Source organism: Rhinolophus hipposideros (assembly GCF_964194185.1).
Source record: "Rhinolophus hipposideros genome assembly, chromosome: 8".
Lineage (NCBI taxonomy): Eukaryota > Metazoa > Chordata > Mammalia > Chiroptera > Rhinolophidae > Rhinolophus > Rhinolophus hipposideros.
Genome location: NC_138054.1, coordinates 27456045 through 27468106, shown reverse-complemented (window position 1 = coordinate 27468106; position 12062 = coordinate 27456045).

Here is a 12062-nt window from a genome sequence, read left to right as displayed (position 1 = left end):
GAGTCAGAGGAATCGAGTCCAGAATGGCGGACTCAAGCTGTTTGCACCCAGGCCGCGCGTTCCAGAAGGCGCCGGCGTGCGTCTGATGTCCCCATGCTGCCAGGTTCTCTCATGTGAAAGGAATGCAGAAGAGCTCGAGGGCCAGGACTTCATCGATCCCCTTGCACGGCACAGCCCCTTGGCGGGCCCTGGGACCCGAAGGCGAGCAGGAGCGCCCTGTTTTCTGAAACGACCTCTCTTCCTGGCCTGCGGCCTTTTGAAGACAAAGTTCCGAGCTTCCTCCTCAAGACAGGATGTTTTGGGTCGAGTTTCAAGCAAGGGGGCCTAATTCTTTTGCGCTTGGCGTTGGCCTCCCTATTTACTTGAACTAAAGCCGATCTTCCTTTTTTTTAAACAGGAAGAAGGAAGGAGAACTAACACGGGTTATGTTCACTTGGTAGGCCTACAGTGATTCTTCACAGCCCTAAAGTCCTACCCAGGATGTCTTCCCAGAAAGGAAAGGTCAAAAAGACTTTAAAAGGAGGGTGGGGGGAGCAGGGCACCTATTAACACTGATCCCCTCATACCCAGGCGGGAAAGCCAACCCAGAAGGGAGCAAAGGGGTCAGAAACATAAAGGGATGGCTCTGGGGGCTGAGGGGCACCCTAGCTTATAATTTGGTCTAAGGAGGAAGTCACCGGCCCCTAGAGGCACGTCATCTGTCTTCCCAGGGAAACTGATGGTTCACAAATGAAGAGGCCAGCCCTCCTGCAGCTTTCTTCTACACAGTGTAAAACACACATTGCCTTCATCAGGGTTTGGGATGTAAAGAACCCTGTCTATTTAAAAGAGATGCTGCATTTTTTAAGTCAAACAGTACCAATGTATGTGGCGAATCAAGTAGGTAAACAACTTACATATGGTTGCTGCACTTGAAGGAACCATCCATTCTCATGCACAGCAAATTGAAGACACAATGGCACTAATGAGCCTTGCAAAATGCAACTGTGAATAATGAAAGACAACACTGCATTTTGCAACAGAAAGAATAAAGGTGAAATAATCAGCCAGCAAAGAGGAAAAGAAAGCGAGCAATGATTAAATGATGAAAAGCTGGCAGAGTGAATTCAATGTCACTGCCAGACGCAGCCATCTACCCACAAGTGAAAGTTAGGTTTCAAGCACAGTGTAATTATAGCTGGGGTTGTCAGTTTGACATTAATGCAGCCAGCAGAAATTTCCTAATTGGCCTCAGAGGAGAGAGTGAACCAGAAAATATATTAACATTTTAAAAAAGCATATTTTGCCTAATCCTTTCACTTTCCAACAATATTTGAAGACCAAAATGCCCCAGGCATAAGAATTTAAATGAGCAATTTTGTTTTTGAAGGAAACGGCCAATGAGACAGAAAATAGACTAAAGGGAAATCATTAGTGGATGAGAGACACTGACAGGCTTGCCTTGCTGACTGGCTGGCCTGTCACTTGCAGTCTGTGTTCTTTAGTTCCACGCTATGAGCTAAGTTGATAACATGAAAAGACCCATAAACGTGCAGCCAGAAGTCACAGCCTATTATCTGGAAATTCAAATGCAGGGGGAGGAGGTAGGAGGGAAGGCACCGGTAGGGGTAGGGAGGGAGGGGTGTGCACAGAAAGAGGAGGAGGAGGAGGACGAGGGGGAGGAGGGAGAGGTCCTCATTCTTTCTCATAAAACCGGCCATATCAGAGAACAATAATAAGCCATTATCTGACATAAATGTGCTATGGACTGCCAAAAAATATAGTCCCAAATCGACTACAGTGTTCAAACTGAAGATAGCAACAAAATGCTTAAAGTTGCGGATGTAATTTCACATGCGTCGGGGTTGATGTGATATGACCGTATCAGGGAAACAAAGCTAAGCGCAGTCAGGATCTGTTAGTCCTGTGGCTTTTGATGGAACAGCTGAGGCACGCATCGCCCCTGGCGTGGACTCGGGGCCGAATGCTCACGACCAAGACTTTTGCCCTTTTGAAATGAAACAGAAATAGGGGAGCTGCCGAAAACCGAATCGGCGCCGAGGTCAGGAGCAAGGCAGGAGCTTTCAGCGAAGATCTGCACATTCAGAACTACAACGGTAATTAGCAGGTAGCCAGAAAGAAGGGGGGGGGGTAGCCTGGGTCGGATGTCTGTAAACAATCATGAAGAAAAATGAAAATGAACCTTCTTATTAGCCTGCCTTGGAGGGAGTCAGAGACGAGCATGTAAGGCAATGAGAGGAGACGTGGATTTAAATAAGTATATGCATCACTAAGAATCACCCTATATGTATCCATCTAGAGAGATACATACGCCCCGTGGAACCTAACGGGGCTCCTCACACGGCCCCAGGCGACGCGGACGCCCGGGCGGTGCTCAGGAGCTGCTGGCGCGGGTCCCCAGGAGCTGCTGGCGCGGGTCCCCAGCGGCCGTGGCCCCGCCGTCCTGCCTGCAGGGCCGCAGGTCACCGCAGGGGGCGCCGGGGCGCCGCGGGCCCTCAGGCCTGGTCTTTCCCTGCCTCCTCCCCTGGCCCACGCCTTTCCCGCCTTTGCGGGGAGAAACCCCGCCGCCTGGACACGAGAACTAGAAGAAAGCAACCTAATTGCTCTTCGGAGCGTCGCTTGGGAAAGGGGGGGGGGGCTCCATATTTAAAAAGTTCTCGCACCTTTCTCTCCCGGTCTCTGTCTTTTGGTGTCTGCAAAACCTTCAAAGATTTGCTTATTTTGATTCCTCGGGCGTTGGAGTTGTATTCGGCAGCACTCGTAGATAATATTGATGAGCGCTTTGCCGGAGCCTGACATCAAATTAGTGGCCTTCGTGTAAAAAATCTGGGAAGAAATGTCTAACATGCTTAAAGCTGGTGGGAGGCGAGATTTTGACTCATCAATGAAACGCTGCTTAAAGGGTGGAGGGAAGGAAAAAGGCTAAGTCAAAACTTCAAGCTCTCTCATTACGAGGTATACCTGACGGGGACACCGAAAGCCGCCTGTACTTCCTCTCATCAATACAGCAGAGCTTTTTGTCAGTAATTTGCAATAAGTGTCTGCAGCATTTCTGCAGGGACCCAGAAATCATTATTGGCTGCAGATCCGCACGGTTCCTAATTGGAAGCATTGGGCCTTATCAGCGGAGGATTTCCTAGGACCTTTGACAGATACCAATACTAAAATCATTGTTCACTTGTCAATTTAAAAGACCATTAAAGCAGCTTATTTTGGTTTTAATTGGAACCTCCTCCCTTCCAACGGCCCGGCGTTGAAAAAACAACAACAACAATAAAAAAAAAAAAAAAAAAAAAAAAAAAAAAACCACCCAGGCGCGCGCACACACGCACGCGGGCCGGGACCGCGTGTATGGAGGTCACCTAGCGGGTTAGGGCCGGGCGGTGGGACTCCCGCCGCCGCCGCCGCCACCCAGCGCCACACGGTCCGCAGGCTCGAATTTCCAGAGATTCCAGTCGCAGCAGCACGTCTGGCTCCAACGCTCCCAATTAAACAACACCGCATTCGCTTAAAGATTTTCGCAAAAAAGTGCACTGGGGCCAAAAATCAATCACTCTCCCCATCCTGACCGGGTGAAAACAGATGCATAACATATTCATGCGCTGAGCTCACCGAGCAGCACAGAGCGGAACTAACTTTTTTTTTCTTTCTTTCTTTTAAATAAAGCGAGGAGGACTTCCGTGGCTCGGCAATCCTGCTAAAGCTGGCAGATGCAGCAAAACTAATATGTGTAAATGCTTTAAAGCAATAATCTGCTTACAGCGACACTTCCCCGAACGGCTTGCAGGACTGAGGGGGAAAGAGAAGGCGCTTGGCAGCCAGGGGAAACCGAATTGTTTTGACACCGCCATTGAATAGCAAAGCCTGGTGGATAATCATTTCATAGGATAATTATGGGCAAGTAAAAAAATAATAAAAAGAACCTACCCACTTCACCCACTCTCTTTACCTTCCCCCATCAAAGTGAGCGATGAGTTCTCATTATTTTTACCTTGCTCACAACATCACTAGGTCCCTTCTAAATGAAATAGATTTAATGATAATTCTAGAAGGTAAACGGAGCTGGAATAATATTTACTGTATAATCATTTGGGCTGTGTTAAGCTCAGCATTTGCCTTTATCCCAAGAATCTCACTAATTGCTTCTAATCAGAAAATGACCAGGCAGATTTATTTTGTTGGAAGGTTACTTGCACCTAATGTTACGTAGCATATATGTGTTTTTGTTTTAAAAGCTCATTCTCATCCAGTCCTCCCTCCCTTCTAATTTTAAGTAGCTGATGTTTTGTTTGGCTGCTGTTTTATTTGCTGTCAAAAAGAATTTGATGCAAAAACCATTTAAGCATGTATACAACCCATGGAGGGATTCATTTGACCTCATTATACTGCAATAAAGAAGAAATCCAGTTTGTTAAATATCACCGAACCGCATGCATTTCACATCAGATCATAAGAGCAATGCTTCAAAAGATTATCCCAGAAAGTACTTAGAAAGATGGAATGGGTTAACTTTGCTTGCCAGAAGGTGTTCTGACAAACACAGGAAAAGAGAGATATGTGCAGCCCCCTTTAAGAGCAGAGCAACTGAAGAAAAAAGAGATTTATGCTTTTAATTAATGGCAATTAAACCATGCCTGTTGGCTTGGCCTATGGCAATTGTTCCCTGCAAAAAGGAGGCCGAGCTGGTGACAAGCATTTGAATCCGCTAAGTTCTGTCAAGGGAGCTGACTCTGCAGGCATCAAAACCAAACTAAATCAATAAAAGAATTAAACTTTTATAAATTGCATTTTGACAAGTATCAGATACCGTTAAGCTTTGATATTATGAATTCCTTGGAGGTGATGCAAACAAGAAGGGCCGCAGTTAGAGATCCAAACAATCAAAGAGGCTTGTTAACATGCGCTGTCAAATGCATCAGTGCTATTAATTACTACAAATTAATGTGACTCTCTCTTCCTCTGGTGATTGGAATAATAATCAGCCAGATTCGTAGAATGAGCACAGAGAACATATGCAACCCTGCCAAAAATAATAAGTTTAAAAAGCAGTAGACGTTTACAATCTTTGTGTTCAAAGACTGGCTGGTTTTCTTGTTGCCAATTGTGACCTTACTTTACCCCATCTTCCCATGCCTGGGATCATCCTCCAGTGCTCTTTCCTGTGTGATGACAGAGGGAGGCATCATTCTGTTGCCAATAATTATTGGAGCATAGAATAAAATCTTTATTGTGCTCCATCGAGCTGTAGGGAAAATATAACCCTATTCAAAATGATGGTTTTCCAGGAAATGAACCCAAATGCTGGATGTCCCATAGTGTGGTCACTTTCTAGCATGAAAAGTTAGCTCAGCAGTATGGTTGATAATTAAAATTACATGGTGCTGTCACTCTGACAGTGCAGCGCGGGACTGGGTGGGGCGAAGGCACCCTAATTAGAGATTCTAGGTATCCAGAATGACTCATACAGAAGACTTTCCCCCAGCATTTTGTAATATTCTACCTCTCCAAATGACCACTGCCAGGATTCATCTGTTCCCCCTCAGATCCACATTTTTAAATAGAATGGGATTTTCGTCTTAACAGCTAGAAGATTTGTGACTCTCGGTCCCCAGGTCCTTATTTCACCCAGTGAAATGCCACAACAAACTAGAGCTAAACAAATACGAGTGTCATTAAATGTAATAATTTATAGTTTCTAAAAGATTGTAAAGCAAACATATTAGAAATTAATTAGTAATAACATACTTTCTTGTGCTTTCTAATGCCTAATGTTTTTTCCTAGCTTATTTTACTAATCTGGGCATTTTAATACCCTCCTTCTCAAAGTCGCTTTATGCCTTCTACTTTTTACTTTGTGAACCAATTGCAGATGGTTTCTCACATCTGAGGAACTTCCCAATGTTTGTATCGCATTTTTAGATTAATTGAAGAATGGAGTTTAGCCACATGATATGGGAATTTGTAATAGTTTAGGGAAGGAGCTCTTTTATACAGCAGGCACTGACCATCTCACAATATAAACTAATTCTCTCTTGCTGTAGGAAACGGGATTAGAGTTTGGAATAACATGCTGTGTCTTCATACTGGCTTGGGATCAGCCATAGCTCTAGAAAATCATCATTTGCTAACTGTGGTAGTTGGCTACTATGTATTAGTTGTGTGGGCTTTCTTAATTGGAAAGAGACACAAATGATAATAATGTGCCTCCTAACTTGCAGTAGGAATGGTGCCAGGTGTGTACTGGTGTTTGGACTAATTATTTGATTGACTATACCTAAGTGTGTGTTTTTAACACAGAGAGGAATTATCTTGACACCATCTGGTAGCAGTTTTTCATGTCTGACAAAATTTAAAACTCAGTTTGAAGCTTGGCCAGTGATAAATATGCTTAGGATTCCAGGTGACCTTGGCCAACCTCTGACCTTATACATATCAGGGCACTTGTCTCAAACTGTGATTACAGTATTTTATTGATGTGCCTAATCTGTTACCCAGGAACCACAATTCGTATGATAGATAGGATATTTGCTTGGATAGTGACAAGGAAGTTTGGGATGATTTTTTCCCTTTTTTCATTGTCAAGAAGTGGATCTTCAGGCTAAGTCTGGAATTAAGTTTACGTTCTCCATGTTAAGGGCTTCTCAAGATCTGCTCAGAAAGAGAATTAAAGGGAAGGGGAAACAAATGCTTATAAAGCTTCCACAGAAAAGTCTTATAGACAAAAGTATGGTTCTAAGGATGTGCTTCTTTCCTTCCTTATGTGCTCACTCAGCAAATGCAGAAGGAATTTATCATTGGAAATTTGTGTAATCATTTTTATCTGATTACTTGGCAAGATGCTACGTGAGCTCTAGCCTCTCTCTATTTTAGAAATCCTGGTGTTATTATAAGGATGTTTCAGTTCCTACAAATGTCTTCATGGCTTTGAAGGGGCTGATCAAGCCTTGTCATTTATTTTTAATAATATAATGTTCTAAGAGTGGAACATTCTCGCTAAGCCTGTCGTGTGATATGTAAGCACATATTGACCATTCACTATTACTTTAATGCTTCTGGGCAGCAGCAGTACATGAGGCTGAATTCAAACAACACGTTTGCCTGGAGTTCAGTATCCATTTAAATCAAATTTATCAACTTTCAATTTTTTAATATTGTTTTTTATTTTCTATTAAAATACTAATTACTAAATGGCCTGTAAATTTGTCAACATCTCTTGATATGAACAACCCAGATTCTAATTGGGGAAAAAAAGAAAAAGGGACTAAAGTGCCCTCGTTTATACAATAATGTAATCTTTTTCTGCAGAGTTAATTTACAAAACACTTGCATTTACTTCATTATTTCATTATTATTTTGAAGGTCTCTTATTTATAAATTTGCACACGGTTATGAATATGTATACATATTTTCATTGTGCAAGGAGATATTTCTTTCCCCACTCATTTCCACTGTGGTTTCATCCACCTTTTTTTCTCTCTTGAAATTGTTTTTGGTTTTGGACTGGTAGGTCAATTCACAAATTAGTATTGATTATTTGATAGCAATCATGTTTGTAGATGCTTGCAAATTTTATACCTGCTAAGATTTAAGAACTATTATCCAAAATCTTTTCAGATAAGAAAAAAACAAGGGGGAGGGTAGTGGTGGTGAGGTATTCAAAATTCTATATACAGATAGAAACATAGATATATATTCTAAGACATTTATTTACATATAACTATAACAATATAATGTATGACTGTTGATTTCTCAGAAAATATGTCTCTGTTTGAGAGATGAGTGATCTCTTTTTACTTTGCTCATAAAGAAAATGGCAGATGAATGATCAGCTCTTGGTTATTCTTCACCATGTGGAGTGATAGATGAACAGTTACTTTAATTTAGCCCCTTTGTCTTTGCTCATAGTTTGAGACTTTGGTTTTTTATTATAGTGTGCAGATAGAATGAAGCTCCATACACTTGGTGCAAATTATAATGAGAAATTGCAAATATAGATGTTGATGTTTTTTCTCTATTTATGATATTGCAAGCTGTCCCAAGAAGGGATTTGTAAGAGAGACTTTGGATGTTTCATAGATGGATTAGTAACTAATGGAACACACACACACACACACACACACACACACACACGTATTTGGTTTCAATCCAAGTTATAGTTACTAAAATTGATAATAGTTTGTCTCCTCCATATGAAAATTCTGTAATTTGGGAGAAAAGAAATGACAATTTTACTTCACTTTACTACTGTTAGAGTAGTTTCCGAGGCAAATGGGGTATAGAACAGGATTTGGTTTATATTTTTATGGTTAGTGTTTTCATGGTGGTAAAAATAATAGCAAATGTTAAATTCATTTCTAAAAAAAAAACAAATAAAGCCCATTAATAAATCAAAGGATAAATTTTGTGAATACATCTCAAATATAATCTTGAGTTACTGAGCAACTATTTTTTTTCCAGCTTGTCTGGCCTTTCCATGTCCCAAATTTTAAGATATGTTAAGTACCAATACTACTGGTTGAAGACATGATCATTTCTTTCATTCCTGCTCTGGAAGGTGGCCTTCCTGTTCTCACCTATCATGGTGTGGTATATTTTCCAGCTTGGTATTTAATAAATTCCATCCTATTGGTCAACTCAAGTACAAATGTCTAGTAAATCCCTTCAATTACACAAAGTACAACTCATTAACCACATCACACACTTACTTTATTTAGTGATACATTTAAACCTCAGTGATTTTTCTCTAGCCAATAAAAAATGGCAATGATTCTGGCATTGTCTATGGTTCTTTCAGAGTAAATAGTGCTGAAATGATGCATACAAAACCTGCTTTGGAGAGGACTACACTAACCTCCTGATGTCTTGAGCAAGTCATTAATTTAATGGAATTTTGTTTTCACCTTAGAAGAAAATGATTAAAGCTTACGTATTCATCCCACATATGTGCCAGACCCTATGGTATCCCTGAGCATACAATCACGAACAACACAAGTAAGGCTCTACATGTCCAAATCTTATAGGCCAGAGAAAAGAGAAAAGAAAGTAAAGAAATTACAAGGGAGTTGTTAAGTGTAATTGTTGTGATAATGCACAAGGCCATGGAAATACAGGGAGAGACATCTAACTCAGCTTGGGGATGGCACGAAGGGTGAGGGAAGGCTTCTTGGAGAAAGGTATCATCTAAGGCATAGGATGAACAGAAATCATCTAGAGAAAGAGAGATGGAGAAAGGGAGAGAGGGAAAAGTGTAGGTAACAGGAAAGGCAGGACCAAAGTCAGAGATAAGAAAAGTCATGGCCAAATCAAAGGCTGAAAAACATTTGTTTTGCTGGGGCCACCCAGGGACGAGTACCCATATAAGATAAAATAACTTTCTAATAGTAGAGTATAACTGTTCTCCAAACTCATCTTTTTTTTTTTAAGATTTATGAAGGAAATGCAAGTTGACATATTTGCACATTAATATCCAGGTGTAACTCAGCTTCATTTTCATTTCAGATTGCCTTACATGAATATTTTTATAGTGAAAAGTCACAGTTTTGCTACTGAGTGCCATACGCTATGCTTTGACTCATTGTTTCTTTTGAGCTAATCAGCAAAGGGTGTGAGGAGGCTGGGGTACTGCACAAAATATGGAACGCTTCACAAATTTGTGTGTCATCCTTGTGCAGGGGCCATGTTAATTTTCTCTGTATCATTCCAATTTTAGTATATGTGCTGCTGAAGTGAGCACTCCACACTCATCTTACTGACTGAATTGGGATCAAATTTTTCAGCCTCTATGGACCATGGCTTCTTTTTCCTTCATTGACATCACAGTGGGTCTCAGTCAAAGGCTTGACCAAAGGTGCTGTCCAGTGTGGAACTTCTGTGCTACAGAACTTCATTTGCAAAGATTTTCTCCTGCTCACAATTTTTGCCATGGATGGAAACAAGGCAATGCACAGGTGAGAATGCACAGGACCTCAGTTTCAGGATTTCCTGCACTCTACTAGTGTTTCATGATGTGCCAGTGATTTAGTAGAGATGTATGCAAATTTTGTAGAGCAAATGAATTCTATGTTGACTTCTTCAGTGTAAGGTAAAGTATAAGGTAAAGGGTAAGTACAGATGTTTATGTAAACTGTGAAGAAGTCAGTAAATCCAGCCTCACACTTTTAAAACATTATTGATATCGTTTCACTTTCTTGTTTGTTAACACTCCATACCTCTCTCAGTTAGCATAATTTTGCTAAATTGCAATTATTTATTTTTATACTAGTCTTAAAGGGTAGAATCATATATATTGATCATTTCTGCAGACCTGGTGTGTAACTGACACAAGTAAGTATTGGTTGGGCCAATAAAAATATATATACCTTGGCTATAATTATATGACTACATTGCAAGACAGATGTCTGGTTGGTTCAGCAGCTTTAAAGACTGACCTGTATCAATATACAGGAAAAAAGAAGAAAAACACAGAAATTTTATTTCTGTTCACTGACCTCTGATATCTGTATGGTATGCAACCATTACAAAGCCCTTCCACATACATTAATTCATTCAATCCTTACAACAATATTGTGAGGTAGGAATCTAAGCCTCAAACCTAAGGATTATGTAGTTCCAAAGACCAGTAACATAATAAAATATAGTGGATACATTCTGAGAAATGGACTTACACTTGCTATTCACTCTGGAGTCAACGTATAAGAAAAATCATAGGTATTTAAAGACTTCTATTTTATTATTTTTTGAAATTTTTTAGAGACTTTTAGTTTTGTTTTTCTAATAGTAAGTAGAAATGAAAACAACAATTTGGTTATTTGTGCTACTTTGCTTATGTTATAAATTCAACATATCTTAGAGTTGAAATCTTTTACCTATTCATTAAAGAAAAGGTCTTTCGGCTTATGTTTGAATGTTCAGTTCTAAGGATGGGAGCCTCTTATTTTATTGAGATAAAAACCTTCATCCAGTAACTTGTCTCCATTGGTCCCAATCCTTTCCTTCATCAGCAAAGGCACTCAGTTCTCCTACAGCTTCTCATATGAGATGGTTTCCAGGGTTCTCACTCTATAATGAGTAGATAAAAGCTCAGGGCCTGGCATCAAGACGTGTTATGTGATCTTAGTCACTCATTATGTGACAAAAGTAAATAATTGTGAGGATTAAAAGTAACAAACCATGTGATATACTTAGCATTAGTACTCAATAATTACTTTTCTTAAATTATATTTTATCACTATTATTAATCCTGGTCACTCTATAAATATGTGCCTATTAAAATTCAGTCCTCAAATTCAGACAAAATATTTCAGATGTAAGCCATGGTATAGTAATTAATGAATTTGATTAATGTTCCCCTAAGGCTTGGCAGAAGAGAATATCTCTTTCAATACAATAAACAAACCATACGCATAAATACCATGATTAGATTTAGATATGTAAATAGAGACATGATTTTCTAACTTTGAACAAGTTATTTTAACGACTTGTTTCCTAAGGTAATAGAAGACTATGTGGCATGACTAATGTTTATAAAACCACAAGAATTCTTACACCGAATGTGAGGAAAAGACCTGCTCACACCAACCAAGGCCCTTCCCTCATTTCAGCAGTGGGTGTCCCCAAAAACAAAATTGAGTGCTGGGACACAGAAGGGAGAATACTGTGAGACAGGAGTTTGTAATTTTGTTATCAATAGCTGGTCTATTATAGCCATAGTGGCCTACTGTTTTAATATTGCAGCACACTAGGCTGTTTTTCAAATACATTGTCTTCAGCGTGGAATTACCTATTGGAAAAATTCATAGGTCCTGCTATTGTTATGATGCTGTGTTATATATAAAACCTTTTTCTTTACGCAGGTAGGAGCCAAAACAAACCAACAAAAATCAATAGCTTCCCTGTTTCCTACTTCCTTTTTTCCATTAACTCTAAGAAAGGGAAACAGATGCCTTCTCATATCTTCATAGATTCTCATGTACATATGTGGATGGATGAAAGGAGAGATTACATACGTAGCTAGATGATTAGATGGATATAAAAAGATAGAGGGAAGAATGGTGGGATAGGTA